At 40.9% G+C, this 20,094-nt stretch overlaps 1 long non-coding RNA gene and 1 pseudogene across 3 annotated transcripts in view; one reads left to right on the top strand and one right to left on the bottom strand.

Moving 5' to 3' along the window:
* LOC144310888 (uncharacterized) overlaps positions 1–20,094 on the bottom strand; it is a 44,018-nt gene that overhangs the window by 20,140 nt on the left and 3,784 nt on the right. For 2 of the 3 annotated variants that reach the window (XR_013376513.1, XR_013376514.1), the window contains exons 2-3: positions 15,767–16,061; positions 14,075–14,330 (exon numbers count right to left, since the gene is read on the bottom strand). This is a non-coding gene — a long non-coding RNA (uncharacterized LOC144310888). Of the gene's footprint in view, positions 1–5,277; positions 7,890–14,074; positions 14,331–15,766; positions 16,062–20,094 lie in introns of those variants that run through there. The other variant, XR_013376515.1, reaches the window with a different exon arrangement.
* On the top strand, positions 11,589–12,672 carry LOC144310887 (ataxin-3 pseudogene; annotated as a pseudogene).

Raw genomic sequence — 20,094 nt, 5'->3', positions numbered from 1 at the left:
TAGTGTTGGGCAAAAGGTACATAAAAACCGCAATTATAAGCTATTTAGAAATTTAAAATACATAAAGGATATGATGAAAATGATACCATGACCCCAAAAAATATGGCATTAGCTTAACTAGAAAAGAAAGATCCATACGGCTTTGTTATTACCTGTTTTCTCCAACTAGGATATATAGAATATAAGCTTCAGGAAAGCAGGGATCTTGATCTGTTTGGTTCTCTGCTGCATCCCCTATTTCTAGAAGAGTGCCTGACACATGAGCTCCCTGTGACAGGGTCTGTGACAATTCTGTTCACATTTTGTCCCCTACCGAATATAAGGCTTGGCATTGGCAAATACAAAATAAATATTTATTGAATGTTTGTTACCATGTTCCACTGGACATTTAAGAAAATCAATATTTTTTTGGAGTACAAACATCTTATGTATATAATTATTAAATCCAATGTAGTAATTAAACTATTCCACTCATCTATATCATACTTTTGTTGGAAAATTCTAAAAGTCACATTTTGTTAAAGTACAACACCACGGTTGTATCAACTGCTTCTCATCTTCCAAACAGTTACACTATACACACCTCAACATTATATTTTTTTGGTACATAAAGTTTCGCGAGTCTTTTCTTGTTTTGAATTTTTCTTTAATACCGAATAACCAGAGATGCCTGGATGGCTCAGTGGTTGAGCGTCTGCCTTTGGCTCAGGTCATGATCCCAAGGTCCTGGAATCGAGTCTCACATCGGGCTCCCCACAGGGAGCCTGCTTCTCCCTCTGCCTGTGTCTCTCATGAATAAGTAAATAAAATCTTTAAAAAACGAAAAACCCAATAACTCTTTTTCCTACTTAATGCTTTTAAATGTTTTGTTTTGTTTTGTTTAGAAAGAGAGAGAGATAATGTGAGCAGGGGGTATTGGGAGGAGAGAGATAGAATCTTAAGGAACCCCACTGAGCATAGAACCTGACACGGGGCTAGACCTCACCACCCTGAAATCATGACCTGAGCTGAAATCAAGAGTTGGATGCTTAACTGACTGAGCCACCCAGGTGCCCCTTTTAGTCTTAAATTCCATTTTGTGTAATAGTAAAATTAAGCTCTGAATTTTACTTTTCATTTTCCTGCGATACTGATCATTTTTAACTTCCTTGTGCCATTTTCCTTTAGGTGTCTCTCCTACAAACAGCTAGAATTTGCCTTATCACCCAATCTGAATAGTCTGTCTTTTGCTCAGAAGTTTAACCCATTCTCATTTTTTTTTTTTTAAATTAGGCTCCATGTTGGGTCAATATGGGAATTGAACTCATGACCCTGAACTTAAGACCCTGAGACCAAGACCTGACCTGAGATCAAGAGTCAGATGCTTACCACCTGAGCCACCCAGGTGCCCTTAACCTGTTCTTATTCTTAATGTGTCAACAGTAAACCTGGTCATATCTTTGTCATCACGTTATATGCTTTCTATTTTATGAGCGTTTTTGTCCTAGGACATCTTTCTAAATCTAGTTTTTTCTTCTACCTGGCTTCTCTATGTTCTTCCTTTATGGAGGCCACAGTGTCTGCTTTGCAAAAAGAGGGCAGCTGATAGTCTGATGGAAAGAAAACCAGGTCTGCCCTAGATTTTTCCTCTCACTGACTTGTTCCTCTACCTCCTGAGCATAGATACTCCTGGAAGCTGTGGACTGGCAGTAAAAGGGGTCTGAGGAGTTGATGTTTATCTCTTTTGGCCTCTTGTCCCCACTGCAGACCCTCACACCCCCACATCCAGTTCAGAGGTTTATTCTGAGTCACCACTTGGACTAATTTCCCACATCTTCAGTGGGATGATGGAGCTGCTTGGGCAGCCTTGCACGAACCAAATCTGTGCATTTCTCCCCAGGTCTGCTATGGTGACCTGAAACTGGCCATGGCAGGAATACAGCAAGTCGCGGTTTTATTTTTCTGGAGTGCTGGTAAACCATTCTTTACTCACCACTGCTAACATCTGCCTTTTGTATACAAGGGGAATTGAGACTGTGTATCTTTTGTCACTTCCTCCGTACTGTCTCAGAAATACTTTAATGTTGCTGGAACTCTATTGTCATTTCCAGTGATGATGAGGCATTTTTATGTCCCCTTGGTATTTTACCTTGGGTTTCAGAGTGTGGGGGTGGGGATGTACCACTGAGCTCCAATTACCATCTATTTCAAAAGTCCTTGTGACGGGTTTTCATTCCATTATCCATGTAAAACACGGACAGATTTATGCAGGTCCCTGTTTGCTGCTTTAATTATCACTGCTTAGCCAAATAGCACTTGCTCTGCCACTAATGATTCTAATCTAAACTGGGAATTGATGTTGACAAAACACAAGCTGTTTCATTTCTGCAAAGGATGATCAGATCTCCTATGGAAAACAGAGGCTTTACTAGATATCCATAATCAAAGCCCCATTGATTGAGGAAGATTCCAGCTGATAGGCAGGGAGGTAGATAACCAAAAGCTCTGAGAAAGTAGGAGGAGGTTTTCAGGATCATGAAAATACAGCTGCAGTTAGATCACTGAGAAAAAAATATACGACTGAGTTATCTCAAGTTGTCCCTTGTGAAAATATGACAAAATAATACCTAAATGTATGTGCCCTGTGAAGGTTTCCCATGGTTCATTGTTAAAATACCTAATTTAGGGCAAGCTTGTCAAGGCAACTGGTTATGTTTTAGGGCTTAGAAAGGAATACAGTTGGCGTGTGAGGCAAAACCAGAGAGATTATGGCAATTTTTAAATCAAGACGACTTTATAGTAGGAAATAGGGAGCCATTGAAGGTTTTTAAGCAGGAAAATAATGCAATAAAAGTTGCAATTAAGGAAGATTAGTCTGGCAGTATTAGGGCAAGATCTATATTAAGACCCTTATATGGAAACAGAGATAGAATTAGTAATGAGTTAAAAATAAAAAGACAGAGAGAGAGGAGAGAAAGCATCACATCTCTTCTACTTTTAGTAGGCACTTAAGGTAACGCATAGGCTGGGAAGTACTCACGAAGTCTTGCAAAGCTTTCTCAGTTCATTAAGTTAAATTACCTCTTTGCTCTCATTTAGTATTCATGAATGCCAAAACTAGTCCTGTGTTACGACACAGGGAGTCTCCAGGCAGCCCAGGGACCTCTTGAAGACTCCTTTTCACGCCGTTTCATTGTTGCGGGAAATGAGCACCGTTAGCCAACAGCCCACATGCAGTGTGAGCCTCCCACTGTCCTCTTTTCTGGAACAGCTGAAACCTCATCCATTCTTAAGGGAATAAAGGAATAGGAGCCCAAGCCTGTTAGCTCTCATTCAAGAGTCATTAGACAGCCATAAAAATTCAACAAGCACACCCAGATGACTGGGGGCTCTCGCAGGCTTCCTGCGGATAAAAAATGGACTCTGCCACTCGTAATGGTCAGTGCTCATCCTTGAGACAGACAGGACCTAAAACACTCCAGCCAAACTGTTGATCATCAAAATCGCTGCCTGGAACCCCTGTCCCACTTTCCCACATTATCTGCTTCCTCTGTTCCATCACTTATGATTTCCTTGATTTTTTTTTCCCCAATCTTTGTTTCTCTTCTAACAATTAATTGGAGCTGTTCTCCGAGGACTTCCAGTTCAAGCTCAGGATTGGAGAGTCCTGGGTTTAACTCTGTTGGATATGGAAACACACCACCCAGACCCCTCATCCAGAAATGTTTGCTTCAAATACAAGATGTATGATCACCTACGATTACCAGCTCCTTCAGAGCTGTCTCAGCAGAGCCACCTTATCTAATATTCCTCCTTCGTTAGTGCCCACATCTAGGGTTGCCACATAAAACACAAAACACTCAGTTAAATTTGACTTCCAGGAAAACAATTGTTTTTTTAAACATAAATATGTCTCATGCAACACTGAAGACACACTCATATTTTTTGAAAGTTTTTATTTATTTTTAAAAATCTCTACATCCAATGTGGGGCTTGAACTCATGACCTCACGATCAAGCATTACACTTTCTTCTGATTGAGCCAGATAGGTGCCTGGGGGACATACTCATATTTTAAAAGTATTAATTCTTCATCTATAATTCAAGCTTAATTAAGCATCTTGTCTTTTTATTTGCTTCATCAGGAGACATACTTATCCACTGACTGAATGAGGTGAGGGCATCAGGGCCAGGTGTGTCAGGCAACATTCCCTTCAGAGCTCCGTGAAGCACTGTCAAGGTTTTGTTGGACAGCCTCATGGGTTTGCCTTCTTCCTCTGTTTAGGCCTGCTTCTGCCCTCTCCCTTTGCAGGGGCTGAGGCATTATATCATCCTTCACATCACTCTTTCTCTCTTAGCACCTTTCAAAGAACCCACCCAGAGACATTTTTCCATCCCAGGTTCCTTCTGCAATATCCAAAGGAATAGAAAACAAGAGATAACATAATTTCAGCCCTGCAAAACAGGCAGGGTGAACTGGGATGAGGAAATAGCCAAGCATCCCTCTGCTCCGTACATGAGAAGGAAAAGGTGTTCTGGGCAACAGATGGACAGTATTCCTAGAAGACCAAAATATACTAATAGGAATACTGTGGAGGAAATGAAAAGAATTCAATTAAAGAGGCAATACAGGGGATCCCTGGGTGGCGCAGCGGTTTGGCGCCTGCCTTTGGCCCAGGGTGCGATCCTGGAGACTCGGGATCGAATCCCACATCGGGCTCCTGGTGCATGGAGCCTGCTTCTCCCTCTGCCTGTGTCTCTGCCTCTCTCTCTCTCTCTGTGTGTGTGACTATCATAAATAAATAAAAATTAAAAAAAAAGAGGCAATACATATGTCCTATATACATATGGAAAGACTGAACATAATTAGGAATCAAAGCAAAGCACATAAATGCACCATTGGACTACCACTGTTTTACTTGATAAATCAATAGATACAGAAGGCATATTTACAGTATTGTTGAGCATATGAAGAAGTAACCAGTTGTGTAATTTTCTAGTAAAAATTCTACACCTAGAAACTTAACCTAAGAAATAATCAAACACATGTACACGTGCATATCAATAAAAAGCTTAAAATGTCAAAAAATTAAAAACTGCTAATAAGAAAGTGATTAAGTAAATTATGGTAGCTCTGTTATAACCAAAATAACTTGCAGCCATTTTCAATGTGTATAGTCATTGACATGGAAAGATATTCATGGCGTACTGTGTTATGAAAACAACAGATTCTATATGACTATGTAAATAATGTTCTATTTGTGTTGACAAAAAAACCCAGATATATGTTTGGAAAAGAAATAGTGTTTATCTTTGAGTGGTGGGATTATGAATGATTGGTTTTATTTATTTTAGTTATTATAATTTTTACTTTTTCTACAGTGAACAATACTCTTTGTATGATTTTAAAAATAATACTTCTGTCTATCCCATATGCACCAATGGGATTGGATTTGAATTTTTTTCTCCTTCAACTTCTTTTTTTAAAAACTTCCTATAATATTTCATACAGTTGACTGCATGGACTCCTTTTCTGTCTTTTCATCTTTGCATTATTTTTTATTCTCCATCTGTAACTCTCTCTCTCCTAGTTCTTTTTCCTTCATACTGGCATGCCACCATGTTGCGCCATCAGCTTTTCTTTTCTATCCAGATGACTTACACTATTGCCAATGCACATGCAGCTCAAACATCTGAGTCTTAAGAACATTGACTTACCTCATAAGCATGTAAAACCCTAGCTCCAAATGCCTGCTGGACTTCCTGATTCCAATGTTTATTCTGCAGCTACTATTTTCAGGGAACAGTACTTACAGATGACACCACAGTGCCAGGGAGAGCCCACCTTAGAGGAACACCCAATCTCCACCTGGACTTTCTAATTTCAATATATTTAACAACAGATGTTTCTCCTCATCTTTTCTCAAATCAGGTCTCCTTCCTGATGTTTCATTTTCTATTACCAGCACAACTAGCACTGTAGTTACCAGCCTTGCCTGTTCTAGAAGTTAAATAATTCCTTCGCTTAACAAGTGAGGGACCTGCTAACATAGTAGTACTCAGTCTCAACTACATAGTAGAGTCACCTGGGAAGCTTTAAAATATGCCAATGCTTGTTATCCATCCCCAAGAGATTCTATTACTCTAGGGTGCCACTCAAGTTTAATAGTTTAACATTTCCCCCAGAAGATTCTAATATATAGCCAAGGTTGAAAGTCCCTATCCCAGGGAAAGATGAGGACTTGTTACTGACTGCATGATGAAAGGAGAAAGATCAAACTTTTTTTAGTATTGTTATTTCCTAGTTATAACAACTGAGTTTACTCTCTTTCCTTTGGATGGTAGAAGCTGAATTGACTTTCCCATGACAGTCAAGTCTTTATCCAACTCAGCTCCAGCCTTCATTTCCAGAATGTAGGGAGAGAATATAATCATCCTGCCATCTGTATACCTCCACACTCTGACCTGGACAGGTCTTTTCAGTGTTATTCCACATTCAAACATCAGTAAAAGGGCTGCCCCCTTGCTCTCCAGACAGCGCCTCTATCCTGACCTTGCCTTTGCCCTTACCATTCCTTCCAACTTAACAATCTTTCACTCCCACGTGTCAATCACAATTCCACCAATTCTAGTTCGGAGGATTGATGATGAACCAGCCTTGAGAACGTGCCCCACTCCCCAGCCACTTCTCACTCTCCTAAATTCCAAATCACCCCTTATTATACTTACTAACTCTTGCCTTATGGAAAAGTTATGTGGACACATATGATATGCTTCCAGTCAGATTTGAAGCTCTCAGAGCAGAAGCTAAAATCCCTTCGCCTCTATATGGAGAAATGAAGAAGTTAAACATAAGGCCTCCAGTCATCCTGGCTGACTTTATATCCAAACTGTGCCATTTACATCTGATGCCTGTGACACTTAGGGAAGCAATGCACTTTTCCAAGCCTCAGTTTTCTCCTCCACTGAGTGAAAACAATGTAACCTCTCAAGATCATAATGAAGGTAAGATGAGGAAATGTATATGAAACACTTAGCACAATTGCTCCAAAAGGCATCAGTAATAATAGTGATCAGCATTTGGGGGAGTAAAGCACATCAAGAAAAAATATTTAGTTGTGAGGTCAACAGCATCTTTGTATAGTAAATAGATGGAAAACAAAAGCTCTCAGATTTGAAAAATGTTTATTACATTTCCTAACGTTACTCCCTAGGACAACTCATGTTATTACTAGAGTTTTCAATTATTCCAGACAGCCAGTCCTGCTTCCTGATAGTATGTAAATTTCCCAGCTTGGTGCCATCTCTAAGATTCTAAATTTCATTTTGCAATGACAGCTTTTCTGAAAACTCTGCCACTCAGAGACCTGTGCGTCCTAAATGCTATTTCTTCGTAGAATGCAACATTTTTAATCGAGTAAAACAGTGATGAAGAATATGTCAGATATCCATGCAGGATGTAATCATTTGTGAAACGTGAAATCCTGCTGTTACGACTGCAATCAACCAAGAGAGCAACAAGCTATTTCTATCTAGTAGGCTGATAGCCTTACAGGCTCTGGATCTCAAATGAGATCTACTTTAAATGCAACTCATTTTCTGAAAGGATAAATAACAAAAGCCTCTTCCGAATGCAACGGAGTCAAAGACCAAATGCTATGCAGATAGTTGGGTAAGTGAGTGTGAGTTTTTCAGGGTTTCACGGCTGTCATCTCTCCCAGCAAAATGGTTGCACTCTTTCCTAAGTGCCAAAGACTCAACAGAGACTTTGAGGGGTGAGGCTGCAATACTCAGTGAGGCCAATGAGCTCGGAATGCATCTGTAATTTCTTGTCTCTCCTTTATCATCATCCTCTCTCTCCAAGGTGGAGACTTTCCAACAACCCTTAGACATCTCCAAGGCTCTCTTATCCTTAAAAAAAAAAAAAAAAAAAAAATTAAAAAATCTGGTCCTACATCCTCCTCCAGCTACCACTTTATTCCCTCTTCCCCCTGAACTCCCTGTTTACATTCTTTGTTTCCATGCCTCATGTCTCCTGCATTCCTCATAGCATTCCCAAAAACTTCTACATCCTTCCCCCCTAAGCATCATGGAAATGACTCTTAGGTCACAAATGGCTTCCAGGAGCGAAATCTAGCCCTCAGCTTATGTGACACAATTAACCAAAGCCTCCCTCTGAAGAAACTTTTTCTTGAGCTTTTAATTCTCTAATTCTTCAGTCTCTAAGCCTTTCTTTAACCTCCTAGACCTCTCCTTCTCTACATCTTTCATAGCTGGTTTGTCCTCCCCACCCAGCTGTTAATAGGCACTGTATGCCAAGGGTACAAGCTCTTTTTTTCTTCCAGATTCCTCTTCCCAATAGACTGCCACCACTTCCATGAGCTCAGTTACCAATGACTGACAACTCTGTCTTCAACGCATCCTTATTCCCTTCTGAGTAGCATGGATCTAAACATTTACTCTATATCTTCTACCTGGATTCTCAAACATTCTTCAAAAGTAACATTCCAAACCAGCTGTCACCTCTGCCACCTTCATGATCACACCAGCAACCCAAGAGATACCCTTGACCCTTCCCTTGCCTTCCTCCACCCTAATATTTTCAGGACCCATGTCAAGAGTTCAGCTAAGCTACTCCACAGTATTGCTGTCTCCACATGCATTTGTGTAGCCACATGCCCTGCAGGGACCTTAAACTGCCATTAGCCCCTTGTACAACCATGTGCTCTAGATAATAGCCCACAGAGTCTTAAGTAAATGTAAGCTCCAAATATGACTCCCCACAAAACCCTGGTGATCAGCAGTCTCCTCCATCTCCCAGGGCCTTCTTCTTGTGCACCGCTTAGATAAGATACTCATGGAATTTACCAAAGCCCTAATCTCTTTGATTTGAATTGACAAATCTGTATTTAGCCTGGGAATTCCAAAGCACTCTACACCCAGACCCTAATAAAGGGATGGTGCCCCAGGTCTTGCCTCTCTGTCTATACCTGCCTTGTCCTCCCCATGTGGCCCCTCAAGGCATATGGGTATTTCCTCCAGGACCTGTAAGTGATAAATTTCTCTATTTCAATTTCTCTCATACATAGTCTTTTGTTGAACCTCAGCTCACCATCCAGCTCACCCTGTGCTCTACTTAACAAATGTTAATTTAACAAAGTCATGATCGCCCAGAATTAGAGTAGAAATGGAGTTCATATGCATATGTATAACTTTGATATTTCTGTAAAGAATCAGTATCCTACTTCATTCATGTTTCCTCTAGACCAGAATAACATGAATAGTTTAATATAGCAAAATATTCTTCATCTACCATGTGCCATGACCACAAAGACTGCACTGATGCAGGAGTATTGCAAAACAATGCAAAACAAACACACGGATGCTCTGAGTTCTACTATGAAACTACTCTTTGTGACAGATAATTCATTTCATTCATGCTATAGATTAGACAATGATTTTTGACAAGTTAATTAGTCTTTTATTCCATATCAGCCTTCCTTTTGCTCAAATCCTCCCTGCACTGGAAAGTGTTGGCAACAACAAAAGCCAAAAGTTCCAAAGCATTTAGACACATCCATTTACAGGACTTGAGAAGAAGGGATGGAAAGAAGCATCTCCCTGGGAACATCCTTGGTCTTAACAGTAGATGCCTAGAGTTAGAGCCAAGCAATTTGCCTGGGTTGAGAGGGACTCACTTGTTTACTAAAAATTCATTTTTTGTGCCAGTTTGGATATGTGGGGTCTTTGGAAGCATGGCCTGGCAAAAAAAAAAAAAATTTCTGTAAGGGGCCAGATAGTAAATATTTTAGACTTCATGAGCCAGATAGCCTTTGTCACAAACTACTCAATTCTTCACTGTAGCACCATGGTAGCCACAGACAATACATAGATTAATGAGTGTAACTGTATTTCAATAAAACTTTATTTAAAAAGAGAAATAAGATAGAGATCATACCTGACCCATGGACTGGAGTTTTCCAATCCTTAGTCCAAGGTAAGGGCCTCTTGGGCTAAGAGGTAGGGGCTAAGGGTGGTATTGTCCTCACCCTCTATTTCTAATAAATTATCATGTTCTTTTTTATATCCTAAAACATATTTCAAATCCATCCACTTCTGAACATGTCACCGTGCCCACTATGCTCAGAGCTGCTTTTATTTCCACCCTCCAGCCTGCACTTGGGAATAGTCTAACAGACAACTCACTTCATTGTTACTCATACAATCTCCCACCCCGCCTCTTCACAGAAGGTGGTCTTTTTTTTTTTTTTTTTAAGTAGGTGTAAAGTCCACCTACTTAAAAGTGGTGGAATTCGAGTGGTGGAATTTGAATGGTGGGCTCGAATTCACCACCCTGAGGTCAAGACTTGAGTCAAAATCAAGAGTCAGAGGCTTAACCCACTGAGCCACAAAGGAGCCCCTGAGATGGTCTTTCTAACATGCAAATCTGGTCATGGTGCTTCCCTACTTAAAACCTTTCCATACTTTCCCCTTTCCCTTTAGATTAAAGTTGACAGTCTTTAATGTGACCTAGAGGTCCCTAACTAGCCACAGCAAAGGCCTTACATCAAACTGCACATGCTACCTCCTCTTCATGCTGGACATTCCTCTTTAGCCAATAAATTCTTACCCCTGCTCAACACTTCTCCAAGGAGGGGGATTTCCTAGTTTCTCCCAGTGTGGCCCCACCCATGATCTCTTTGTGGAGAACTTGCACTACTCCTTACTTTCTAGCCCTTTATCACCATTGATATCAAATTATTGCTTATGTAATGACCTGCTTAAAATGCAAGCTCTATGGGGATGAGGCAATGCCTATTTAGTTCAATGTCAAGAGCAGCCTAAATCACAAAAGTCGGATTGTATAAGGAGGAGTTAAAGGAATTAGCAATGGGTTGGGGGGCAGTGGGTAGGAGGATAGGTAGGAGAGAGGGTGTGCTCTACAACACTTTTAGACATTCCAGGTGGAAATGACAACAGAAGTATTCTATGTGGCCACAGATAGAAATCATCCCTAGCACTTATGCATGGAGGGTAAATGGGGAGATTTAGGCTCAGAACTTGTAAGAAATGCCTGAAGATGTGAAGGTGTCAACAGTGAACAAATTGGTCCAAGATACAATGACTGCCTCACTAGCACTGGGCTGTATGCTAGAATTTACTGAGGGTAGTGGTGGTGGGGGATACAAACATACATGCCAGGAAATGTCCACTCCACGCTAAGGCTCCAGCTCCCATGAAGATGAATAGTAGTCTTGTTCAATGCTTTTGTTGTCATTGTTCTAGTTACAAAATGTCTATGAACACAGCCTCACCTAAGAACTGAAACATGACATATGCATGACACAAAGTCCCTTATGGACCTTCTTCAACCTCCATATTCTGTTATGGGTTGAATTGTGTCCATCCCCACTCCATCCTCTTCAAAACAAAAGAAAAGAAAACAAAACAAAACAAAAAAACCTATATTGGAGTCCTCACCCTGAATCCTGCAAGACGTGATAGTTATTTGGAGATAGGATCTTTGCTGAGATGATCAAATTAAAATAAGGTTGGGCCTTAATCTAGTGTGATGTGTGTCCCTATAAAAGAATGGAAATTTGGGAGACAAATAAACATGGAGTCCATCTTCCACGAGAAACAAGAAGGCTCACTTTGTGCTCAACATTGCTTGAATAATCTATTGCAAGGAGAATATTTTAGCCCTGTGGAATTATCTTCAATTGCACATCAGCTAGATGAAGAAGAGAGGATGAGAATGGCAGAAGGAGGAGTTACTAGTGAAGACTATCGCACATTTTTACAGCAGCCTTCTGGAAATATCGATGACAGTGGTTTTTTCTCTATTCAAGTTATAAGCAATGCCTTGAAAGTTTGGGGTTTAGAACTAATTCTCTTCAACAGTCCAGAGTATCAGAGGTTCAGGATCGATCCCATAAATGAAAGATCATTTATATGCAATTACAAAGAACACTAGTTTACAGTTAGAACATTAGGGAAACAGTGGTTCAACTTGAATTCTCTTTGACGGGTCCAGAATTAATATCAGACACATACCTTGCACTTTTCCTATCTCAATTACAACAGGAAGGTTATTCTGTATTTGTTGTTAAGGGTGATCTGCCAGATTGTGAAGCTGACCAACTTCTACAGATGATCAGGGTCCAACAGATGCAGAGACCAAAACTTATTGGAGAAGAATTAGCACAACTAAAAGAACAGAGAGTCCAGAAAACAGATCTGGAACGAGTCTTAGAAGCAAACGATGGGTCAGGCATGTTAAATGAAGATGAGGAAGATTTGCAGAGGGCTCTGGCACTAAGTCGCCAAGAAATTGACATGAAGATGAAGAAACAGATCTCCGCAGGGCTATTCAGCTCAGTATGCAAGGGAGTTCCAGAAGTATATCTCAAGATACTCCACATTACTTCAGAAGAGCTACAGAAGAGAAGAGAAGCCTACTTTGAAAAGTGGCAGCAGCAGCAACAGCAGCAGCAGCAGCAGCAGCAGCAACAGGATCCACTAGGACAGCTCTCACATCCGTGTGAGAGGCCCACCACAAGTTCAGAGGCACTGGGCAGTGATCCAGGAAATGTTATGAGTGAAGAAGACATGCTTCAGGCAGCCGTGACCATGTCTTTAGAAACTGTTAGAAATAATTTCAAAACAGAAGGGAAGAATTAATACCTTTTACAAATCAAAAAAAAAAGAATGGAAATTTAGACATCAACATACAAGGAGACACATATGGAGGGAAGACAGTGTGAAGACACAGGAGAACACTGTCCATAAGTCAAGGAACACCTGAGACTACCAAAAGCTAGGAGAGCTGCGTGGGACAGATTCTCCCCTCACAGCCCTCAGAAGGAGCCAATTCTGCTATTAGGGGCTGAATTGTGTCCCCTACCCCTTGCCAAAATTCATAGGTTGCAAATCTAACCCCCAGTACCTCATAAATGTGACTACATTTGGAGATAGAGCCTTTAAAACGGTGATTAAGGTAAACAGAGGACATTGGAGTAAGCCCTAATCCAATCTAACAGGTGTCCTTATAAGAAAGATTTGGACACCAAGGATGTCTGCACACAGGAGACCATGGGACCACACGGGAAGGAGGTGGCCATCTGCAAGCCACAGAAAGAGGCCTTAGGAGAAGTCAAACCTGCTAACACCTTGATATTAGATTTCTAATTTCCAGAACCGTGAGTCAATAAATTTCTGTTGTTCAAACCACTCAGTGTGGCACTTTATTAGAGCAGCCTCCAAAAAATGAATACCTTCTCCCTCATCCCTATTGTGGTACATACTGCTGTATAATTGTATTGAATATGCATTTTCCAATAAATAACACATAATCTTGCTTTGTATGTTCCTTAACTTTATATACACGGACTTTTAAATTGTTTCCAGTTTTTTACTGTTACAAATGATGCTATCATAAATATTTTCTTAGCCCCAGTAAGTCGATTCAGTTCTCCTCCTAGCCTGTTCCCACATAGCTCCAATGACAACAACAACAACATTCAGCTAGTTAGACAGAATTGACTGTGTGCTGGGTGCTTCACCAACACAGAGAAATAAATGCAAAATAGAAAATACAGGATCTGCTAGGCAGAATAGTTTTTATCTAAACCAATACAACTGGAAGACCATTCTTGAAAAATGACTTAAGCAAGGCATTGAGGATACGAAGATGAATAGGACAAAGCCCTTCCTTTCATGGGGTCTATCGGTACCACAGCACCAAAACGGTCAACATTAGAGAACAACTTGCATTAGGAAGTACATGAGTAACGTAGGAAACAGGTGCCCTGGGATATTGGGAAAGCTTGCTGAGGACTGAGAGGCTCTTGATACTGGACTTGAGAATGAGTAGAAGACTCAGGCAGGCAGAAAAGAGGAAGAGGTTGCCCCACATGAGGGTTTTACCCAATAGCAGAGGTTGGGAATGCATGTAGTCAACTTAGTAGACAGCAGAGGACTAGTGTGTCTCTAAAGCAATGGTGAGAAGAGAGTTGGAAGGTAAGTGGGTAAAAATATGGATGTCTGAGAAGGTTGCATGTGATCCTGCAAGCAAGAAGGAAGCTGAAGGTTACCTGTGAGGTGTAGAGCATGCACCTCTGAAGGTGTGCGAGAAGAAGGCAATGACTATTCAGAGGATAATATGGAGCTGATTTCTATGATGGAATAAAGTTGAACTCCAGGGACGCCTGGGTGGCTCAGCGGTTGAGTGTCTCAGGGTGTGATTCCAGTCCCAGGATGGACTCCCGCATCCAGCTCCCTGCAAGGAGCCTGCTTCTCCCTCTGTCTGTGTCTCTGCCTCTCTGTGTGTCTCTGATGAATAAATAAGATCTAAAAAAAAAAAAAAAAAAAGGTTGAACTCCATTATCTCGAAGGGCCCCTCCATCTTAAAAGTGAATATATTAAATGGAATGAGTGAAAGATGTACAGTGTTTAAACAAAAGGGCTCAGGTCTTGGGCTCAGCCTTCATCATAACCATGTACTAGCCGTGTGTTCTTTCCGGGCCTCAGTTTTCTTTTCTGTAAAAGTCTGAGAATTATTGTGAAAACACACAAAGTAATATACATGGAGTCTGCTGTGCCTGGCCTATGGTGAATAATTCAGCAAGTGGTCTTTGTGAGATTCAAAGCCCAGCTTTGGGTGGACTCATTCAACAGGACCTTTGAAAACATATCCACAATTCATTGCATAGTGCTTTTATCCTCCCAAAATGCTTGTGTATCAGCCATCTTACTTGGTTTGGCACACAATGCAATGCATAGGTATGCATTGCGGAGGTTTAGCATCATCAAAAATAGACTCACTACTTGGAAAAGAATGGAGCACTATCTAAATGCCTCATCGACTAAACTATTTTGGAGGTCCTTCAAAGCTAGCAAGGCAGCTTATAAGCCACACAAGTGATATACTAAATCTATCATCATGGTACAGGTGAAAAATCTCCACACGGTTTTATTTCCTAGTTCTGGCCCTGCCTGTCACTGAGCAAGCTGCTTTTGCACATCTGGAAGGAGAGAGACAGAAACCAGCCCTCAAAACTCACTAGAATGAGTCCTTGAAATGAACACTATCTCGTTCATCTTGGTCTGTCCAGAGCCTAGTTCAGGACCTGAGCTGTCATTAATTGGGGGGAATGGTGTCACCCAGACCAGAGAGCATGGGCTGTGGAAGAAGGTAGACTCCAGCTCATGCCCAGGAGCAGGCCAGCGTATGGCAGTGAGCTCTTGATCCAATGTCCTAACCTCTGGATGCCTCACTCCCCTCATCTGTAAACTGGGCCACCCAACTTGCAAGGCTGGTGGGGATAGATGCTCATGTATACAAAGAACCTGCGCAGAGAGGCTGTAACAGGCAGGATGCTTAATGCTGATGCTGGTCCTCAAATCTATGACTTAGGGCAGATTTTCTCAAAGTGGCTCTTCTTTGTACTCCTCTCAGATTTATCTGCTGGTATGTTGCTTAAAATGCAGATTCAAAACTGTGCAAACCTTCTGAATCAAATTATCTAGAAATGAGCTCCATTCTGCATTTTTAGCTAGCTTCCCAGGGAATTTGGATAGATATTAAAGGTTGAGCGTAGAGTCTGATTTAAGGTCTGTTTGAAGGAGAGGTGTGCTCTTTCCTGCCCCCCCATCCCCATTAAACCATGTCACCTGGCTCTTGCTCATCATCATCGGGAAGTTGGGGTGAGAAGCTTCTGTTTAGAAGACATGACAACAGCACCATTGAGCAACTTGAAACAATAAACCATTGGAAAGACAGGTACCTGTAGCTTTTCTGTGCCTGAGAAGCCTCTGGAGACCAGCCGCAGTTCCCCTGATGGATGGCTGTGCAGGAAGCGGGATGCACAGAGGAGCTTCTGCCCTTCTGGTACCACAGATTGTCGTCAAGTTTCTCCTGAACGAGGCCATGCAGGCTACACACATTGGTAATGTTCTCCTCATTTCCATAAAGCTTAGTCAGCCAAAGTTAGTGTGCCAATCACAGAGACACCCCTTATTCTCTTGACCTTCATGGGGCTATAGGCTTTATAGAGAGGCAATGATGCAAAAAAAGCAAAGCTAGCAAGGGTTCAAAAGCATAAAAATATAAGACTTTTAGCAGAAGTTTCCTGAAATGATAAAATTTCCTTGAGACTATTTTTTTAATTATGGACATGATTATGGGAAATCTACCTTCGCTGGGACGCTGAGCTCTTAATGCTGCCCTTTTGAAAAATGTCTACTTTGAAAGGTTAGATCACACAGCAGTGAGATTAATACCATTGTTATTCCTCCTCCATCTTGGAATAGATAATTGACTAACTCTGAAGCTTCCAAGAAGGCTGTTAGAGCAAGAAATAAATGTTGTGTGAATTTTCCAATGCCACTGAACAAAGGTGAACTACTCTGGAGCAAGTAGAAGGTCAGGACTTAAATCTCTCTAGACGTGTACATATCTGAGAGTTAGTCGCTATAGAGGGTCAATTGATTTGCTCAGAGTTCAGAGTAAATGGGTCATATGCTTAGTGGATTCAAAATCTAGAGCTGCAGGACCCTGAAGATTTCCTATTCATGAAAGAATTGGAAACCATGGCATTCGGTGGTTGTGGGGCGTGAGGGGTGCTTACTGGTAGTAGTGAGAATCAAAGTGGGAAGCGAGATGAGTCTTTTAAAGCAGCCCGTTTTCAACTACTTTCAGGTGCCATGTTGGCATGACAATTGTAAAAGTATGGTGATGAAACATCAGGAGGACAGCGTGAAAGTGAGGTCAGCGTTGTTCAATATGGGTTTGAATCATAAGGGTCAGACACAGACACATAGAGAGGAGAGCACAGCTGAGGTTTTGAGCATGAGACAGGTCATCGCCACCATCAGAAGCTAACAGTAACACTTCCCTAAAAGGGGTTGGTACTCGTGTTGTAAAAGCTCCTTTGATGGCTGACTGGGAGTGTGGGTAAGGACCCAAAAGGGAAGAAAAGGCCAAAAATCTGCAAAATAATGAGTTCCCAGTCACTAAAAATTTAGACAGAAAATGACAAATATTTGAGATGGCTGCAGCAAGAAAGAACTCCTGTCCTAAGTGGAAAATTCAAAAACATTTGTCACCATAAAAATTTGGCCAGCTCCCTTCATATTTAGAGTTCTACTCACTCTATCTGTGCCCCCAGAAAGCTCATCCCTCCTTCTTGTGTGCCTCATTCTCTGTTGTGGTCTCCATCCTTCTCCTGCATGACATAGAGACAATTCCTGAATGGACTGTATAGACAAGGCTGGTGATCCCATTCTATTTGCCAGTGGGATTATCTTAAGAAGGGGCATGTGATTCAGATATGACCAATAAGAGAGAAGAGAAGTCTTTGAGGGTCTTCTGGGAATGATATTTCCTCCCTCTCAAATAGACAAACCCAGAAAAGGAGACTCTCTCTCCTAGACATTGTCGTGTCTGGATGTGACACTTGGAACTACTGAAGCTATCATGAGATGATGAGGGTATAACCAACACAACAAAAATGAAGAGTAGGAGAGATGGAAAACCCATCCAGTCACTGAATTGATGGATCGCAGGGTTACCCCTATCTCAAGCCTTCTTGTTAAGTGATATGATAAATTTTCCCTGTTACTTAAAACAAATTCAGTAGTCAGGGGTGGGGTGTGGGGGTGTTGTTTCTTGCAGCTTAAAGAATACTGATGCAAACAGTACAATTCTCAGAGTGATAGTTATAGTTTTCATTATGTATTTTCCTTGTTTGTTACAGAGTTCAATCATTAAGAGAACACATACACAAAACACACAACACCAAAACAGAAGTAATAAAGAGAATACAGTGAAAACCCCTCTGTAAGACTCATTTGGAAAGCACAGCTTTATCCTTACTCAGTCTTTAAAAGTTTAATAAAAATGACAATGGTTAACATTCACTACTAAGTGTATACCAGGCACAGTGATAGGCATTTTATGCCAAATATCTCTTTTTAGTCCTCACTTTCTAGCTACTTTCTCATGAAGCTGTTTTGTAGACAATAACTTACCTGGGAAATCCTAGTGATCATTCTTATTAATCATAAGAGAATGAGTGGTACCTTTCCTCTGGATGGTTTATGCATAATATGTTCACATCCCTTCTGACAGTTGATTTTTTCAACTTTCCAGTGTGTGAAAATTAAACTGACAGCAGACACAGTGACAGGGTCTAAATCTAGCCTAGTATCTTCCTACCCTCTTATGTCCCCTCCACGCTGTCACTAACAGTGTATAATCATTTTTTTAAACTGGGTAAAAATTATTTTCTTATCATGGTCTAAAGCCTTGCTATTCAAAGTGGTCTGTAGACCAAGATCATCTGAGAGCTTGCGATAAATGCAAAATCTCAGGTCCCACCTGCTGAATCTGAAACTGCATTTAATTTGTTTTCTTTTTAAAATTTTTTTAATTTAAATTCCAGCAACCTTCAGATTGTCCCATATAGGTAAGAGTCTGTTTTATGGTTTGCCTACCTCTCTATTTTCATCTTATTTTATTTTTCCTTCCCTTCCCCTATGTTCATCTGTTTTGTTTCTTAAATTCCATGTTTGCATAAAATCATATGGTATTTGTTTTTCCCTGTCTTACTTCACTTAGCAGAATATCCTCTTGTTCCATTCATATTGTTGCAAATGGTAAGATTTCATTTTTTTTTGATGGCTGAGAAATATTCCAATAAATATACCACATCTTCCTTATCCATTCATCTGTTGATAGATGTCTGGGCTCTTTCCATATTTTGGCTATTGCGGGCTTTGCTGCTATAAACATTGAGGTGCATGTGTCCCTTTGAATCACTATGTTTGTATCCTTTGGATAAGTACCTAGTAGTACAATTGCTGCATCATAAGGTAGCTCAATTTTTAACTTTTTGAGAAACCTCCATACTATTTCCCAGAGTGGCTGTATCAGTTTGTGTTCCCACCAACAGGGCAAGAGGGTTCCCTTCTCTCTGCATCCTTGTCAACATCTGTTGTTTCCTGACTTGTTCATTTTAGCCATTCTGACCAGTGTGAGGTGGTATCTCATTGTGGTTTGGATTTTTATTTCCCTGATGCCGAGTGATGTTAAGCATTTAGAAACTTTTAATAAGACTTCCGGGTGATCTGAATGCATGCTGAAGTGTGAGAAACATCAGACTAGAGGGCACAGCTTTCCAGGGAAAGGAGGAAGGTAGGGACTACTTCACATTAGCAGACAGAGCCTGAGAGAAACCACTGAAGTGACAGCAAATGGCTGCTGAACTCTACACAGGTTGTCTGGGTAGCACATAAGTTTAGTGGTAAGTCAATCTGGATGCTTTGGGTTCCAAACAAGAGAAGGCTCATCTTGGCTTAAACATTAGTATTTACACTTAAAAGGCTGAGAGGCACACTTCTGAACATAAACACAAAATAAATCAAGAGTAAATCAAGTTCCCCACCTGAATCTAACCTACAGCCTGGAGCCAAGCCAGACTAGTCCAGTTTAGAGCAATCAACACTTGCTAGTCTGCAGAGCACCTTGAAGTATAAATAAGCTGGGCTGGGTGATGGCTGCTTTAAGCTGCTGAGTTTGATGGCAGTCTTGAGCTGAACGAGTGGACCAACTTAATATTGTTCTTAAAGAATGAGCCAATGCAATCAGACCAGAGAGGAGGAGGAGGGAGAGGAGGAGGAGGAAGAAGAGAAGAAGAAGAAGAGGGGGAAGAATTGTATATATTGAAAAGAATGTACAGAAAATAATACAGAATTATTAGAAACAACAGGATTTTTTCTAACCATGGAACATTCAAAAAAAGCAAACACATAATTATTAGAATAAGAGACAATAGTAAGTTTAAAAATAGAGGGCAGCCCGGGTGGCTCAGCAGTTTAGTGCCACCTTCAGCCCAGGGCATGATCCTGGAGACCCGGGATCGAGCCCCACGTTGAGTTCCCTGCATGGAGCCTGTTTCTCCCTCTGCCTGTGTCTCTGCCTCTCTCTTTGTGTCTCTCATGAGTAAATAAATAAAATCTTTAAATATATATATATTAGTGTTTCTGTGGAAGGGTTAACATATATTCACCAGAGCCACCAATATAAAAATACTTCAGAATATCAAGATTTTCC

Source organism: Canis aureus, chromosome 3 (genome assembly GCF_053574225.1).
Source record: "Canis aureus isolate CA01 chromosome 3, VMU_Caureus_v.1.0, whole genome shotgun sequence".
Lineage (NCBI taxonomy): Eukaryota > Metazoa > Chordata > Mammalia > Carnivora > Canidae > Canis > Canis aureus.
This window is presented reverse-complemented; position numbering and strand designations above follow the sequence as displayed.